The 13,446-nt window shown below is 40.3% G+C and overlaps 1 protein-coding gene across 1 annotated transcript in view; it reads left to right on the plus strand.

Annotated features, from left to right (window-relative positions):
- The window catches only part of JARID2 (jumonji and AT-rich interaction domain containing 2), a 190,905-nt gene that overhangs the window by 107,288 nt on the left and 70,171 nt on the right, over positions 1 to 13,446 (plus strand). Inside the window, exon 3 of the mRNA XM_028737640.2 lies at positions 5,496 to 5,637. The gene's annotated coding sequence lies outside the window, so the exon portion shown is untranslated. The remainder of the gene's footprint in view (positions 1 to 5,495; positions 5,638 to 13,446) is intronic.

Below are 13,446 nucleotides of genomic sequence, written 5' to 3' on the forward strand. Positions count from 1 at the left end.
CGCATCTATTTCCCTCTTCCTATCTCATCGCAGCCTGATAAATTGAAGTGTGCAGAAATCATTACTGAGTTTCTTCCATTATCTAAGAGAGAATAGAAACCCTCCTGCATTTTGTGAGCTGTACGATGAATATATGTAGTGATTTTTTTCTGAAAGGCCTCGGGGGGGGGGGGGGGAGTGTTCCATTTTCAAAAGGAACTTCTTTTAACTATTATTTTGAATTCTCTTGCATTGTGCCCCTTAGTCAGATTGTTCCACTGATGGGGTCCCAAAGGTTATCTTTTAGCTGTTAAGGAGTTCATTTTTCCCCTTTAAATCCTCAGCATCCCATGCCATAGAAATTATATCTTATGATTCCAGTTATATCAGCATAAATCTTGCCCTTTTGTGTACTGAAAAAGGAAATGTAAAACTAAAGTAATTGTAAAAGCTGCTCTTTAAATATATTGTCCTTTGCATATATTTGTAGCACAGACTTAATTAGCCTGGAATGGCTTTATTTTTGTTGTGTGAGACTATGACACATGATGTTTGGGGGGGGACTATGTGTGGGACTGTGGCATGTAAGATGGGTGTGACTGCCTCTGTATGTGTGTATGTGGCTGCATGTGTGAGAGGCAAGAGCATCTCTTTTTAAAAAATGTACACATTGCAAGCATCTGAAGATTGACAGCGCAATCCTAAATGGGGCTGAAGGAGTGTGAAGTGGTGGTTCATCTGCCACTTCCAAAACCCTGCTGGCTCCTGCCTGTGCAGACTTAGAGCGCGTGCGCGCGCGCGCGCGCGCACACACACACACACACACACACACACACACACACACACACACTTTGTATTTTCACATTTCCAATGGAGGGAACTTAGTTGCACTGCTGACAGGCTGTCATAAAAAAGGAGCCTGATCCTGGTGCCTCCCCAATGAACAAAGGGGCCTTGGCTCTAGTAGGACCAAGGTTGCATCTCTCGCACCTGTGAAACTCCCTGTTTGGGGGCCTTTTGCCAGTGAGACATCCATTAGTGGTAGCTCTATGTCCACGGAGCTACTGTGGGCATAGTGAGAGTCTCTATAGTGGTCATGCTCCTCTTTTCACTGGCAGAGAACCACCCCTGTGCAGTGTTCTGACCCTCTCCAACCAGTAGATCTGTAAGTTCGGTTTGCTCTGCCCATTTATTTGGTAGAACCAAATGCTAAAAGTATTACGGGACTGTATTATTTCAGGCTGCAGAGGGAGGAGTTTCATGCCATGTGGCTGCTTGTGTCATGGTGCAACTTTGTCATGATAGGATAGGCCAGGGGTCAGCAACCTTTTTCAGCTGGGGGCCGGTCTACTGTCCCTCAGACCATGTGGTGGGCCGAACTATTTTTTTTTGGGGGGGGGGAATGAATGAATTCCTATGCCCCACAAATACCCCAGAGATGCATTTTAAATAAAAGCACACATTCTACTCATGTCAAAACATGCTGATTCCTGGACCTTCTGCAGGCCAGATTGAGAAGGCGATTGGGCTGCATCTGACCCCCGGGCCTTTGGTTGCCTACCCCTGGGATAGGCTACACACAAGTACTTGATTTATGATCCATGCAACTATTAAAGACCCTGTAGCCCTCTTTCGATGACCTAGCTATTGGATTTCCTTCTTAGAGAGACATGCCAGAACACTTTCCTCTGTCCCATTAGGTGTCCTGTGAAAAGCTCAATTGCCGAAGCAGGTGTATGGTTTAATCCAGAGGTTTTCAACCTTTTTGATTCCACAGCTCCCTTGACCAACTACATTCTTTCAGCGGCATCCTTGTGGGGCTCAGGAGCCCAGTTATGTCACCCCTTGCCTGCAGAGCTGGCAGCCTCTCACCCTTTATCGAACACCCTCCCTTATGGATTGTTCCCTCAGCCCCCTCTCTCCTCTCCTTGGGGGTCCTATGGGCAGCAGCTGCTTCTGTTCCTGGTCTCTGAGCTGCCCGCCCCAAAGAAAAGTGCCTCTTCACACTGCCCCACAGGGGCCTGGGACTTGTCTGTCCATTCCCAACAGCAAGGGCTGCCTGGGCTCCGTTGCCCGCTTGCTTGCTTACTTACTCTGAAGCCGCCTCAGCTCCTGGCAACCAGCACCCCCTGGCCAGTCCCAGAGACACCATTCGCCTGCAGAGCCTGTAGCCAGGGCTGCTGCAGCAAACAGCCAGGCAAGCCTTTGGGAAGCAGAGACGCATGATAGGGCATAAGAGGAGGAGAGGAAGGAAAGAAAGAAAGAAAGACAGAGGCCAATGTTGCCCGCAGCACCTCACCCATCATTCAAGGCAGCTCACGGTGCCACGGTTGAAAAGCCACTGGTTTAATCTGCCATGAACCTCCTTTTAAGAAGAAAGGCAGGATATAAATTCATAAGTATAATACACCCAACTCGAGATAAAATTTGAATTCTGGTCTCAGGTTGCTTTTAACAGTGAGATGCAAGAATGTTTTTATTTTGCAGACTAACGTGAGCGAAAAATGAGAATAGCTGCATGTCACAGGATTATTTTTACCACATAGCTAGCTGTATGGAGGAGTATATTTGGTAGCTTCATTTTCTTGAGACACCCCCCCCCCCCATCCTCTTGCTATAACTCTTGCACTTTCCTACAAAGCCAGCATTCCCTTCTCTGTCTGTGGAGGTGAGGAAGAGAGAAGTAGCCGTTCAAACTGACTTCAAGGTTGTTTTGTTTCACGTTGACTACTTTGCACAGGCTACCTTTTAAAAACAACAAAAAACAACCATCTCCTCTTAGTTTTGTTTTGGTTTTTTTGGCATGAATTATAACCTGCATGTAAATCACAAGATGGGCATGTACAGAGCATGTGAAGCAGTATAATTGAATGACCAGAGAATCTTTTTTAAGATATATTGAAAGCAAGCATCCTCCTTCAGACCTGGATGCTCAAAGGAAATAATAAAAGCAGATGCTTGCTGCGCAGCCTCATTCTGCAGACACCATGCTAATTAAATTATGGCTAGGCAATGCTGAGGGATTCGAGTTACAGAGTTCCTCTGGAGACAAAGCAGTAAATGAGAAGTCTATGTTGCCTCTGGCAATATAACAATGGGGCAAGCAAGGCATTTTCTACGCTTTGGTAACATTTGGGTCTCACCCTAGGAAGACCTACAACAAAACACAAATAGCTAACTTTTCTGAGATGGAAATCCCCGTTCAGTGGCTTCTAAGTGACAAATTTGTTTGATTTACTGAGGATACGAATTTGAAGTAGAGAGAAAGCTGTTTTCTAAACACAAGTGAGTCAGAAGGCAACAGGACTCTTTCCTTGACTTCATACACTTCATATGGTTGGGTTTCGAGTGTGGCAGTTCTCCAGAACAAATATTACTCTTGAAAAATATATATGCAGTTCTGTCATAATAGTTACCTAACTAACTAGAGCGCCTCAATTATATGCTTGATCTAGACTTCTCTGGAGTTTGGTAATTCTAAATTTAATCAACAGCATTAAAAAAAAAAAAACACCACCCCGCATATAATACAAAAGGAAATAATTAGTTAATGTCAAATGCCTATATAGGATACTGCCAGGAAGACAAAATTAGCTTTTTAGGTTCACTGAAGATATTTCCAAATATTACTCTGCTTCATGAAGAGTTTGGTGTAATGGGCTACAGTGGGTTTGGTGTAATTTTTAAATGTTGAGCAAGATACCTTTTAGTGAAAGGGGAGGGGCTTTGAATATGGGGCAGTTGATTTATTTGCATTATGAATCCACTTTACAGTCTAGTTAGTGAAGACAAATCAAAATTACTTTTGTGCAAAACTTGGCTCTTTTTATTTTTGCTTTGCATCTCTTTACACCGCAGAGTATCAATCTTCCTTTATTTTTCTCAGTAGGGAAATTTGTTTCTTTTTTTAGTAGGGTTTTTAAAATGGGTTTGTAGCCAATATGCATGAGCTGTCACTCAGAAAGAACTGTACCCTACTGTCTTCTAAAATAAATGACTTGCAAGTATAGACCTTGAGGGAAAAGAAGGTAGTTGGATAGAGCCCTTGAGTTAGGTTACTTGCTAGACTATAGCCAGAAGTTTCAAAATACCCAAATTGAATAAGAAATAATGTTTTCTCTGCTTACTCAGAATTGATAAGTGACACTGAATTAATTGAAAATGGCAGCCACCCCCCAAACTGTATTTGGTGGGTAAAATTTAACTTTTGAATTTATTTACATTGTGGGGGGATTCACAGGTTATAATCCTATTTATGATTAAATACTACTTTACAAAACTCAGAATAATATCTCAGAAGTTGCAGATTGTGGTTTGAAATCTGAAGGTTGTTTGTGAAGCAAGCACTGGAGAGAGCTTCATTTAGCTTTATATCAGTCTGTAAATGCACCCTAATTGTGATCCCATTGATCTGCCTGGTGTGTACTGGGCAAATGTTGTAGCTGCCCAAAAGCTGGCAGGCCTACATTTTTTGTGCCTCACCCTCTTTCAACAGAAACTTAACCATATTGCCAAACAGGATGGCATCATTTGTAATATAGTGTTGGCAAAAGTTCATCCACTTGCCACATTGTAATGCTGTATCTTTCCCAATGTTTGTGTGTGTGTGTGTGTGTGCGCGCACACACGCACATATGCACATCACTGTGTATTTTGGAACTGTGGAGAACAGGATGGTATTTTCCAAGATCTGAATCAAATTGCAGGGATTACGTATTCAAAAATTCTTAGTTAAATTAAGTATGTCATATCTTAGACTGGTGGTGGTGGTTTTTTAAAAAGATCTTTGGTGCAGTCTCTGCCACAAGTTTAATATGCCCATAAATGTTTAATGGTTTTAATGTGACTTAGCAAACTGTTATTTAACTGCTATTCACTCAGTCTAGAGTCAAATCTTACACTGTTACTTCTGCGTGAGAGCACAATCTTTTGTTCATGCCATGGTTAGGGTTGCTACCCAGCTGGTTTGTTTTATGCCCTGGCCCCATTTATTTTTAATAGCCTATTATTTAAGGACTAGTTAAAACAGAGAGGGAGAGAGACAGGACAATTTAAAATCCATGTGATACTTGATCTATAAAACTTAATTGTGTCTTTAACCCTAAATAGATCCAACTAAGTCCCACTATAAAACCCAGAGATGTATTTCACAATGACTTCAATGTATTGTAAAATATGAACTTTTATTAAGAATTAATGCAGGGGGACAATAATTAAGAAATGCCATATAGGGTCTTTAACAGCTTTAGCTCCCAATATAGTACCAGAGAAGCCTGCGGTACTTTAACTCTACACTCTTTTCAGTACAAAAATGGACAAAAAGACAACCTACTGAAAGGTTAAGTTCTGCATCAACATAAATATGAGCGCCGCTCCCCCACCCCACCCTCCCACCCCGCTGCTAAAGGGTTTAAGGTCATTTGGTTCCTCAGCACCTTGGGTATGCAGTAACCTGGTTCATTTTGTTTACAGTATTGTTGTTCATAGTTAATACATTTTGTCCTTCTTAATTATAGGACTGCTTAGTAATGGCCAGTCTAAAGGATTACGACCTGGGTCTGAGCACCTAGAGAACGAGAAGGACGATGCGTCGCAAGTGTCCTCAACTAGCAACGATATTAGTTCTTCAGATTTTGAAGAAGGACCATCAAGGAAGAGGTAAGATTCTCTTAAATTCCAATAGTCTAGCAGAATATAGTCTGATAAATGAAGTCTGAAAAAAGGTACAGTTCATGCTAAAGTACCTTAGTATGCCAGTGTAGTTCAGTGGATGCTATATGTAAGGATGTAGACCTGTCAGAAGTTGGTTCAGATCCCTGCTTAGCCATAGTCTCATTGCATGGCCTTGAGAAACTCATTAACCTCACAACCTTGCTTTCTCAGACATAAAAAAGGGATCTGTCTGAAAGAGTTGTTGTGAAAACAGACAAGATGAAGACCAAAGAGGACTCTGGTTGTTAACATTGTTGTATGTTTCTTTATTATCTTCTTTCCCTTTCTTTTTTACAATGGATGCATCTTACATTTCATACGGTTGTGAAAACAGTTCCCATGTCCTGATCTCATCAGCTTAAGATCCATTTGAAGCAATTGCCCCTTGTAAGGCTTTCTGTGGTTAGGTTTCATTTTTGCAGCGGTTGATTGGTTAAACGAAACATTCAGTCATACTATTTATTCAGATCTGTAAAGGTAATTGTCCTTGTCACTGTATAGTTTACATACAAATAATGTAATTTCACGAGAGAGAACCGTTAGTGTCAACACGTTTGATTTACATGGAATGGAGCCAAAGGACAATAGTTTAAAAGGCATAGATAATCAGAAAGTGCTGCCTGTATTCTGGGGGCTCATTATAGAGATGCTGGTTATTGTCAGTAGGGGGGCTACTCTGATATAATAGTGTAACGATTTTGCTCCTGTCTCATAGAAGTCTGTAAAGAAATCCTTGTTGACTCTCATTACGCTGGAGTCTGAACCACTCCCTATCCTTTCAACAATGTGAACTAAAATGGAGCACCTTTCCCCACCAGTTTCTTGTAGAAAATATGCCGAAAGTGTGGAGTGGGTTATGAGGATTTTGTTTCTTGTATTAAATTGCATGACTGGGAAGAGATGAATTACTTTTAAAAAGAAAGAAAGTAAAAGCTATGCTGCAGCCTTAAAGCAAGATTACTTGAAAACACAAAGAATTTTCTGAAGGATTTTCTTAGGTTTTCCATATTGCCTTCATTCAGTTTCTTAAGACTAGGTCTGTTCTTTTTTAATATTTATATTTTATTTAACCTTTTCAGTGAGGAAAGAAATGAAAGAAAGAAAACAAAATACTTGAAATGGTGATACAATGTTATGGGTGTATAAGTAATACAATTATTCCAACAAATGTGACATTGTTAACAAGACATGGAATCCAAATATCCTTATATTTATCCATACACAATCTGCATCTAAAAGCAATCTGTTCATATGGTGCAGGAGTTGTCATGCCTTCTATCCATTGATTGAAGGGGGCCATGGTATTATCTTTCCAATGAATCAATATCAAGTCTTTTGGCAGAAGTAAAGGCGCAGAAAGTCAATCTACGCTGACACATTGTCAAACCCAATATAGTTGCTATATAGTTTAACATAATATTACCATCTGAAAAAAATTAAATCCCCCCCCCCCCAAAGTAGTATTTATGCATCCTGGTACTTTCCCCCCCAAAATTTGTAAGCATCAAACATTTCATAAACGCAAGTTTCAAAAAAGCATTTTCCTTATGCGATCTCCAGCAACATGTTGTCATAGACAGTCCCTTTCTGTACAAACATAGCAGAGTCCAATAAATTCTAAATATTATTTTTTGTTGTATAAACCATAGTTTACAATCTAATGACACATTTGTTACAGAAGCTAAAACGTTGTCCCACTGCTTAGATAAAATAGGAACCTCCAATTCTTTATATTCTATTTGCTTCTCAGATATGGTGCATTTCATTCATTTCTCTAGCTGTAGGAACCCAAATACATTTGTAGTTGTGTATAGTAGGGTGTGCCCATACACGCATGTGAGTGTGTATGACAGAGATAGAAATTACCAAACATGATGCTACAAAGCATTTAAACAAACAAAAGAGGCTTGATACATTGAAACACCAGATACATCTAAAATAAAAAAAATAAAAATGGTAAAATATACCTTCTGAGCTTATTTTCTCATTCCCATACCATTTCCTTTTTAGTCAATTCTTTTCTGCATTTCCGTTCATCAGTTCACTTTCCCCGAGGCTTGTTGGTGCTACCAGTTGTTAAGATAAATAGTTGTTAACTCACACAGAAAGTCAAGGTTGCTGTATTGGCCCATAAGAAAAAGAAAAGCACATTTGTGCAGTTCCCTTTTAGGCCAGCTAAATATTACAAAATGGTGTGCAAACCTTTGAGTTCTCCAGACCCCTTCATCAGACTAGATAGTAAACAAAGCAATTTTACCAACAGCCAATATTATATCTCCAGTTCTGTTGTGTAAGTGGTTCTTTATTAACAGAGCCCTTGCTACTAGGGAAACCCATTTTTTGTTGCTAGTGCTTGAGTTCTTAAGAAGGGAATTAGCAGTGTGGCAAAATGCTCTTCTAGGCCCAAAACTGCTGTTTGGAAAACAGGATTGATATATATAACAACCTCAAAAACCAAATCAGCATCAGATAAGTTGGAAAAGATTTCTCAACCCATGTACAACTGAATATATCAAATGTTATAACCACAAAATACCAAAACCAAAACCATTAAAAATTAGATAAATAAATGTTTATATATATAATAAACACCTATTCGTAACAAATGCCAAACACATTTAAACCAAATAGACTTTTGAATTTGTGTCTTTAAGTGTTCTTTTGAATTTAGATTGGGTATTATGTAAAGATTTTTTAGTGCTGCTCAATCTTGCCTTCTGCATGGGTATAGTTTTTCTGTGGTCACACCACTTTTCCGTTGTTGTATTATTTGGCACATTATGAGAGTCTTGGTTTATTTTGTCCATATGTGTATAGGATAATTTGTGCTTGATTGCAGCACTGAAGAAGGCCAATGTTTGGTCGAAACAGGTGTGATATCTGTTATACATGAGTGTCTATCACATATAAACATTATTATGAAGTTTATTTTTTATTCATCTAAGTATTTGCTTTTAAATTGTTAGGTTATAAAGCTTCATATATTCAGTTGCACGGTATTTGAGAAGCCCTTTTACATAGTTGATTTGTGTTTGCTGCTGTTTTAAAAAACAGCAGGGCCCCAAATAAAGCAAAACCTGACCATCTCACTTTTCTTCTCTAATGGGTTCAGAACTTGTACACTGTACTGAGATAGTGAACAAGGGAATGTGCCTAAAACACTCTGGAAATCCTGCTTCAACCCTTCCTTTTTTTACACACCAGTGGCATTTCTCATCAAGTACATACGATTTTGCTTTTGAATATCTTCCCTTCCTTCTCAAATGTCATGAATGACTCCCCCCCTTTTTGGGGGGGTACATTTGTGTGCATGCAAAAATATGGTATGGGCATACTTTGTTTTATTGCGCTTCGCTTTATTGCGCTTCGCAGATATTGCTTCTTACAAGGACACGGGTGCAGCTGCAGGCTGCTTCCAGGAGAAGGCAACCCCGCCCCCTGCCACCTCTGCCCATCTTCCGCCCACAGGAATGAAGCTGGCTAGTTTTCCCCTTCCCACCCCTGCAGCCAGGGGGGCCTGGCTTAATAGACCTACAGTATAGTGTAAACATAACTTTAATATGGGAAACAAAACAAAAAATTGTGTGACTTGTTTTCTTGTGACATTTGCTTTATTGAGTTGGTCTGGAAACGAACCTTCAGTATCTCTGAGGTGTGCCTGTATATTGATTTTGTAATGTTATTCTGAAGATTGCCTGTATTTTATATTTATCTACATTTTAGGAAGTTTTGCCCCCTAGTGGTTAAAATTTTCCTGTTCATCTCTGAAGCAAGGCTGGATGGCGTGCTGCCAGTTGAAATATGCATTTAATCAAGAGCATGCCAAACTTAGGCTATCAATGATTCTCTCACTCCCATAACTAGCATATGCATTGGTTTTGGTTTTCTACTAATGCCACATGTGCTGTATGTCTTGTTGCTATGCACACTGGAACAAATCATAAGCTTTGCGCAGATAATGAAGCAAAGACCTTTGAGGTCCTTGTTGAGTAGTAAATCAGGCTTGGGAGACGATAGAATCTTGCTCCTAATTAAATTGGCACCTAACTTCAGCCGCTGGAGGCGATTTCATATACTTCAGTGCTACTCCATAGGACTTCTCCTACAAACCAGTCCCCTGAGGAGAATAGTTATGCTGGAAATAGTTACATCCATGTCTGCTCAGGAGATTGTAAGTTGCATATGCATTGCATGCTAACATCCAGGAGCGAAAAATAATGTCAGCAGCATTAGTCTGGGATGAAAACAAGTGGACTGTCTTACAGGATTGTTGTAAGGATAACTATGTATGTGATGTGCTTTTTGAGCACTTCGAGGAGAAGCTGTGCCCCAACAGTAATAATTCTTAAGAAAATTATGTTCTGGGCACTGGAAATATTAAGCATTTTATTTGCCTTCTATGTTAGACTGACACACGGCATTTAATGAGTTTTTGGATAGCTACTCATTTTACAGGGCAGATGTTTAGTTTGAATCGGTGTTTCAAGGGAAATGGGATTCCTGCACCAAAAGCTTTGTTTGGTGGTATAAAGGCTTCACGCCACTTGCTCTCTTCTAGGAGAGGTCAGTACGCAGGAATTTGTTCCTGGTCCACCAGAAAGAGCAGGAACATCAGAGCAGATCTTGTGCCTGTCTCAGAAGGACCTTCATTCGATCATGGAGCAGGCATTTAGAGGACTGCTTTCAACCATTTGGTATTTCAGTATCAGACTTCATCCAGTTAAAAGATGGTCTCCTGATTCACACATCCTGCTCTGTTCCCAAGTAGAAAACAAATGTTCTTATAAGTGACCTCTCTCTTCAGCAAACCATTCCAGGTGGCTCTTGCATGGCGGTAATGATCATCCCTGCACAGTAGCACCTCTGATCGGTGGCAACATATTGGAGGACAATATAATTCCATTTTGTTGATGTAGGCCAGGCATGTCCAAAGTCTGTTTCGGGGGCCTAATATCTGGCCCACTGGTTGGTTTAATCCGGCCCCTGTGGCAGTTTATTTCCTGCTGGGGTAAAATCATAAAAAATCTCAACAACTCTTCAGCCTTAAAAAAAAGGTCAACAACTTTGGTTACCCCTTTGGTCGGCCCTCACAGCCCTTCACGTCATCAAATCTGGCCCTCTTTGGAAAAAGTTTGGACACCACTGATGTAGGCTGATTTGGGAATGTCTAAATGCAGGCCTGTAATGTAATATGGACACAGGACAGTCCTGTAGATAAGTGCTAATAATATTTTCAGCGCCTCCCTCACATCTTCTATTTATCCTGTGGCAGCCTGCCTAGAAGAAATTACTACTAACAGTGGGTGAATGGCTTAGTCAGGTGCAATGATGGAGGCAAGCCATTCCTGGGAGTTTGGTTTCCTTCATTTCCTTGCAGCTTAATGTTGTCCACCAGTAGAACATCTTTATTTTCCGGATATCAAAGTACTTTATGAGCTGTTAAACCTCACCATAAACCCTGTAGGGATTACATATACAACCGAGGGATTGTTCTATCAAATCTTCAAATGTCAGTCTTCAGCTGTGCAGGTATGGTGCTTAGAAAATATTCAAACTCAAAAGACTTCTCTACAGTCAAAATAATGATTAGGAGTCTTCCTCGAGGACAATTTGTCTTTGTAGTTGAACAAAGAACGCTCACTTCAGCACTTTGAATACCTACAGCATGAGCTATAAAGTGGTTTAATCCTTTATAAGTGTTTGTCTGGCATTGTTGATCAGGAATGTAGCAAATTATAAACAACCAAGTGTGTAAATAATAGGCCTTCATTCATTTGGTTTGTAGGGTGGATAAGGCTACATAAAATATCTCGTGTAATGTTGAGAATCACCCCCTCTCTCCGTTTGTGTTTTTTTTTTGGGGGGGGGAGGGATGTACAGTTGATCACATTTTCATTAGGTGTCACTTAAATTTAAAACTTAGATTAAATTGGTTTTAACATGCCTGGGGCATTATTACTGAATTACTAGACAGTAATTCATAATAATTTTTCCCATCAAAAGATGGAAACTCCATGCAGAAATGGGGCCATTTAGGCGTTGTACTGAATTCTTCTCCTCAAAGTACTTTCCTGTTTTATTCCAGCCAACAAAACACTCTCTCTCTCTCTCTCTCTCTCTCTTTCTCTCTCTCTCTCTCTCTCCCACCCCCAAGAAACAATATTAGCACTTTTAAAGTGCATTTAATATTTGCATATCAATTAGAAATGTGCTACTGATTAAAAACAGCAATAAAGCATTTTCCAGCAACGTTACATGAATTACTAAAAATAAAAGCAGCTAAAACTAAAAGCACACATCTTCAAGACAGGCCCAAACTTATTTGTTTATTTGAAATCTTTTAATAAAATAAAAGCTATGCCTCAAAGTAAGGGCATGGGTAAATCATACCTGAGAAATATTTGTGGTATGTGAATATTAGATTAGGTTGAGATCTCTAAAAATCTTGTAGCAAATCATTTAATCTAAAATAAATAAATGATAAGAGATTGTCAAGGACCAGGATCCCGCATATCATTATATTTAACACTTGGTGCCCTTCTTACCATGAACTATGAATCCCTAAGTTAGGGATGGGGAAGCTGTGGCCCTCCAGATGTTGCTGGACTCAAAGTCCCATCTTCCTCACCCAGCGTGGCCAGTGGTCAGGAATGATGAGAGACGTAGTCCAACAACATCTGCAGAGCTAAACGTTCCCCATCTCTGCCCTAAGTGAATAACTCTTCCATGGCTAAACAGATTGCACCAGTGCTACACAGTTTGTGAGTTGTTGAGCTGAACGCAATGTGAAGGTTGCATACAGCAGCCCACCAGGAGCTTGATGGGTCTCTAGTTTTGGAAGCCTGACCAGGACTGCAAAGCTGGGGTGGGGAATGTTGAAGCACCTAGCACACTGCACGGAATGGCTGGTTGCCCACATCTGCAGCTCGGTAGGATACAGCTTAGTTGTGTGTTGTTGTTTAGTCGTCTTAGTTGTGTTTGACTCTCCCTGACCCCATGAACCAGAGCATGCCTTGGAAACTCTCACTTTCTTCTCAGAGCTTCTCCTTTTTATGTCCATGGAATTTTCTTGGCAAAATACTGGAGTGGTTTGCCAGTTCCTTCTCCATCTTAGTTGTGTAGCCCTCACTTAATCATGTATGAAAAGGGCATTTCAGTCCAACACTGTGCTTCTGCACCCAAAGGTCAGACCATCTGTAGTACCCATATACAGCTGAAAGTACAGGGTCCAAATCACAGCATGACAGAAAAAGAGAGCAGAGTAGCAGCCACATTTGGACTCATGCACTACTAAATATTTTCTCCATACCTCTAAAGAAGCAGAAGATCAAGAGTGCCTTTAAGCAACAGCACCATTCCCTCAGAAATGTGCCGTCCTCCACATTTCTGGGTCATGAATAACAACTCCCAGACAAGCCTTAACCCCAGCACATCTCTGTTTACAAATTAAGCACTGAAAGCAGAGTGTAATACTTCATACTCTCATTAGCTGAGTCAGCTTGGCAGGGAGCCTCCACTCCTGTTTTTTTGTCTTCAAAGTCTGCAGTTCTTTTCATCAGTCTCACTTTACTTGTAGATGTCTACAGTGGACTCAGCCATACAGCTGCAAATAATTTTTTTAAGTGTTTTGGAAAGTACAGTATACAAATGTGACACTAGATGGCAATGGTGAGCTATGGCAAATTCAATATATTTTTTCAAAACATTTTTTAAAAATGCATTTTCACAGCGTTTTCTAATATGTTTGCAGATTCC

This window comes from Podarcis muralis, chromosome 8 (genome assembly GCF_964188315.1).
Source record: "Podarcis muralis chromosome 8, rPodMur119.hap1.1, whole genome shotgun sequence".
Classification (NCBI taxonomy): domain Eukaryota; kingdom Metazoa; phylum Chordata; class Lepidosauria; order Squamata; family Lacertidae; genus Podarcis; species Podarcis muralis.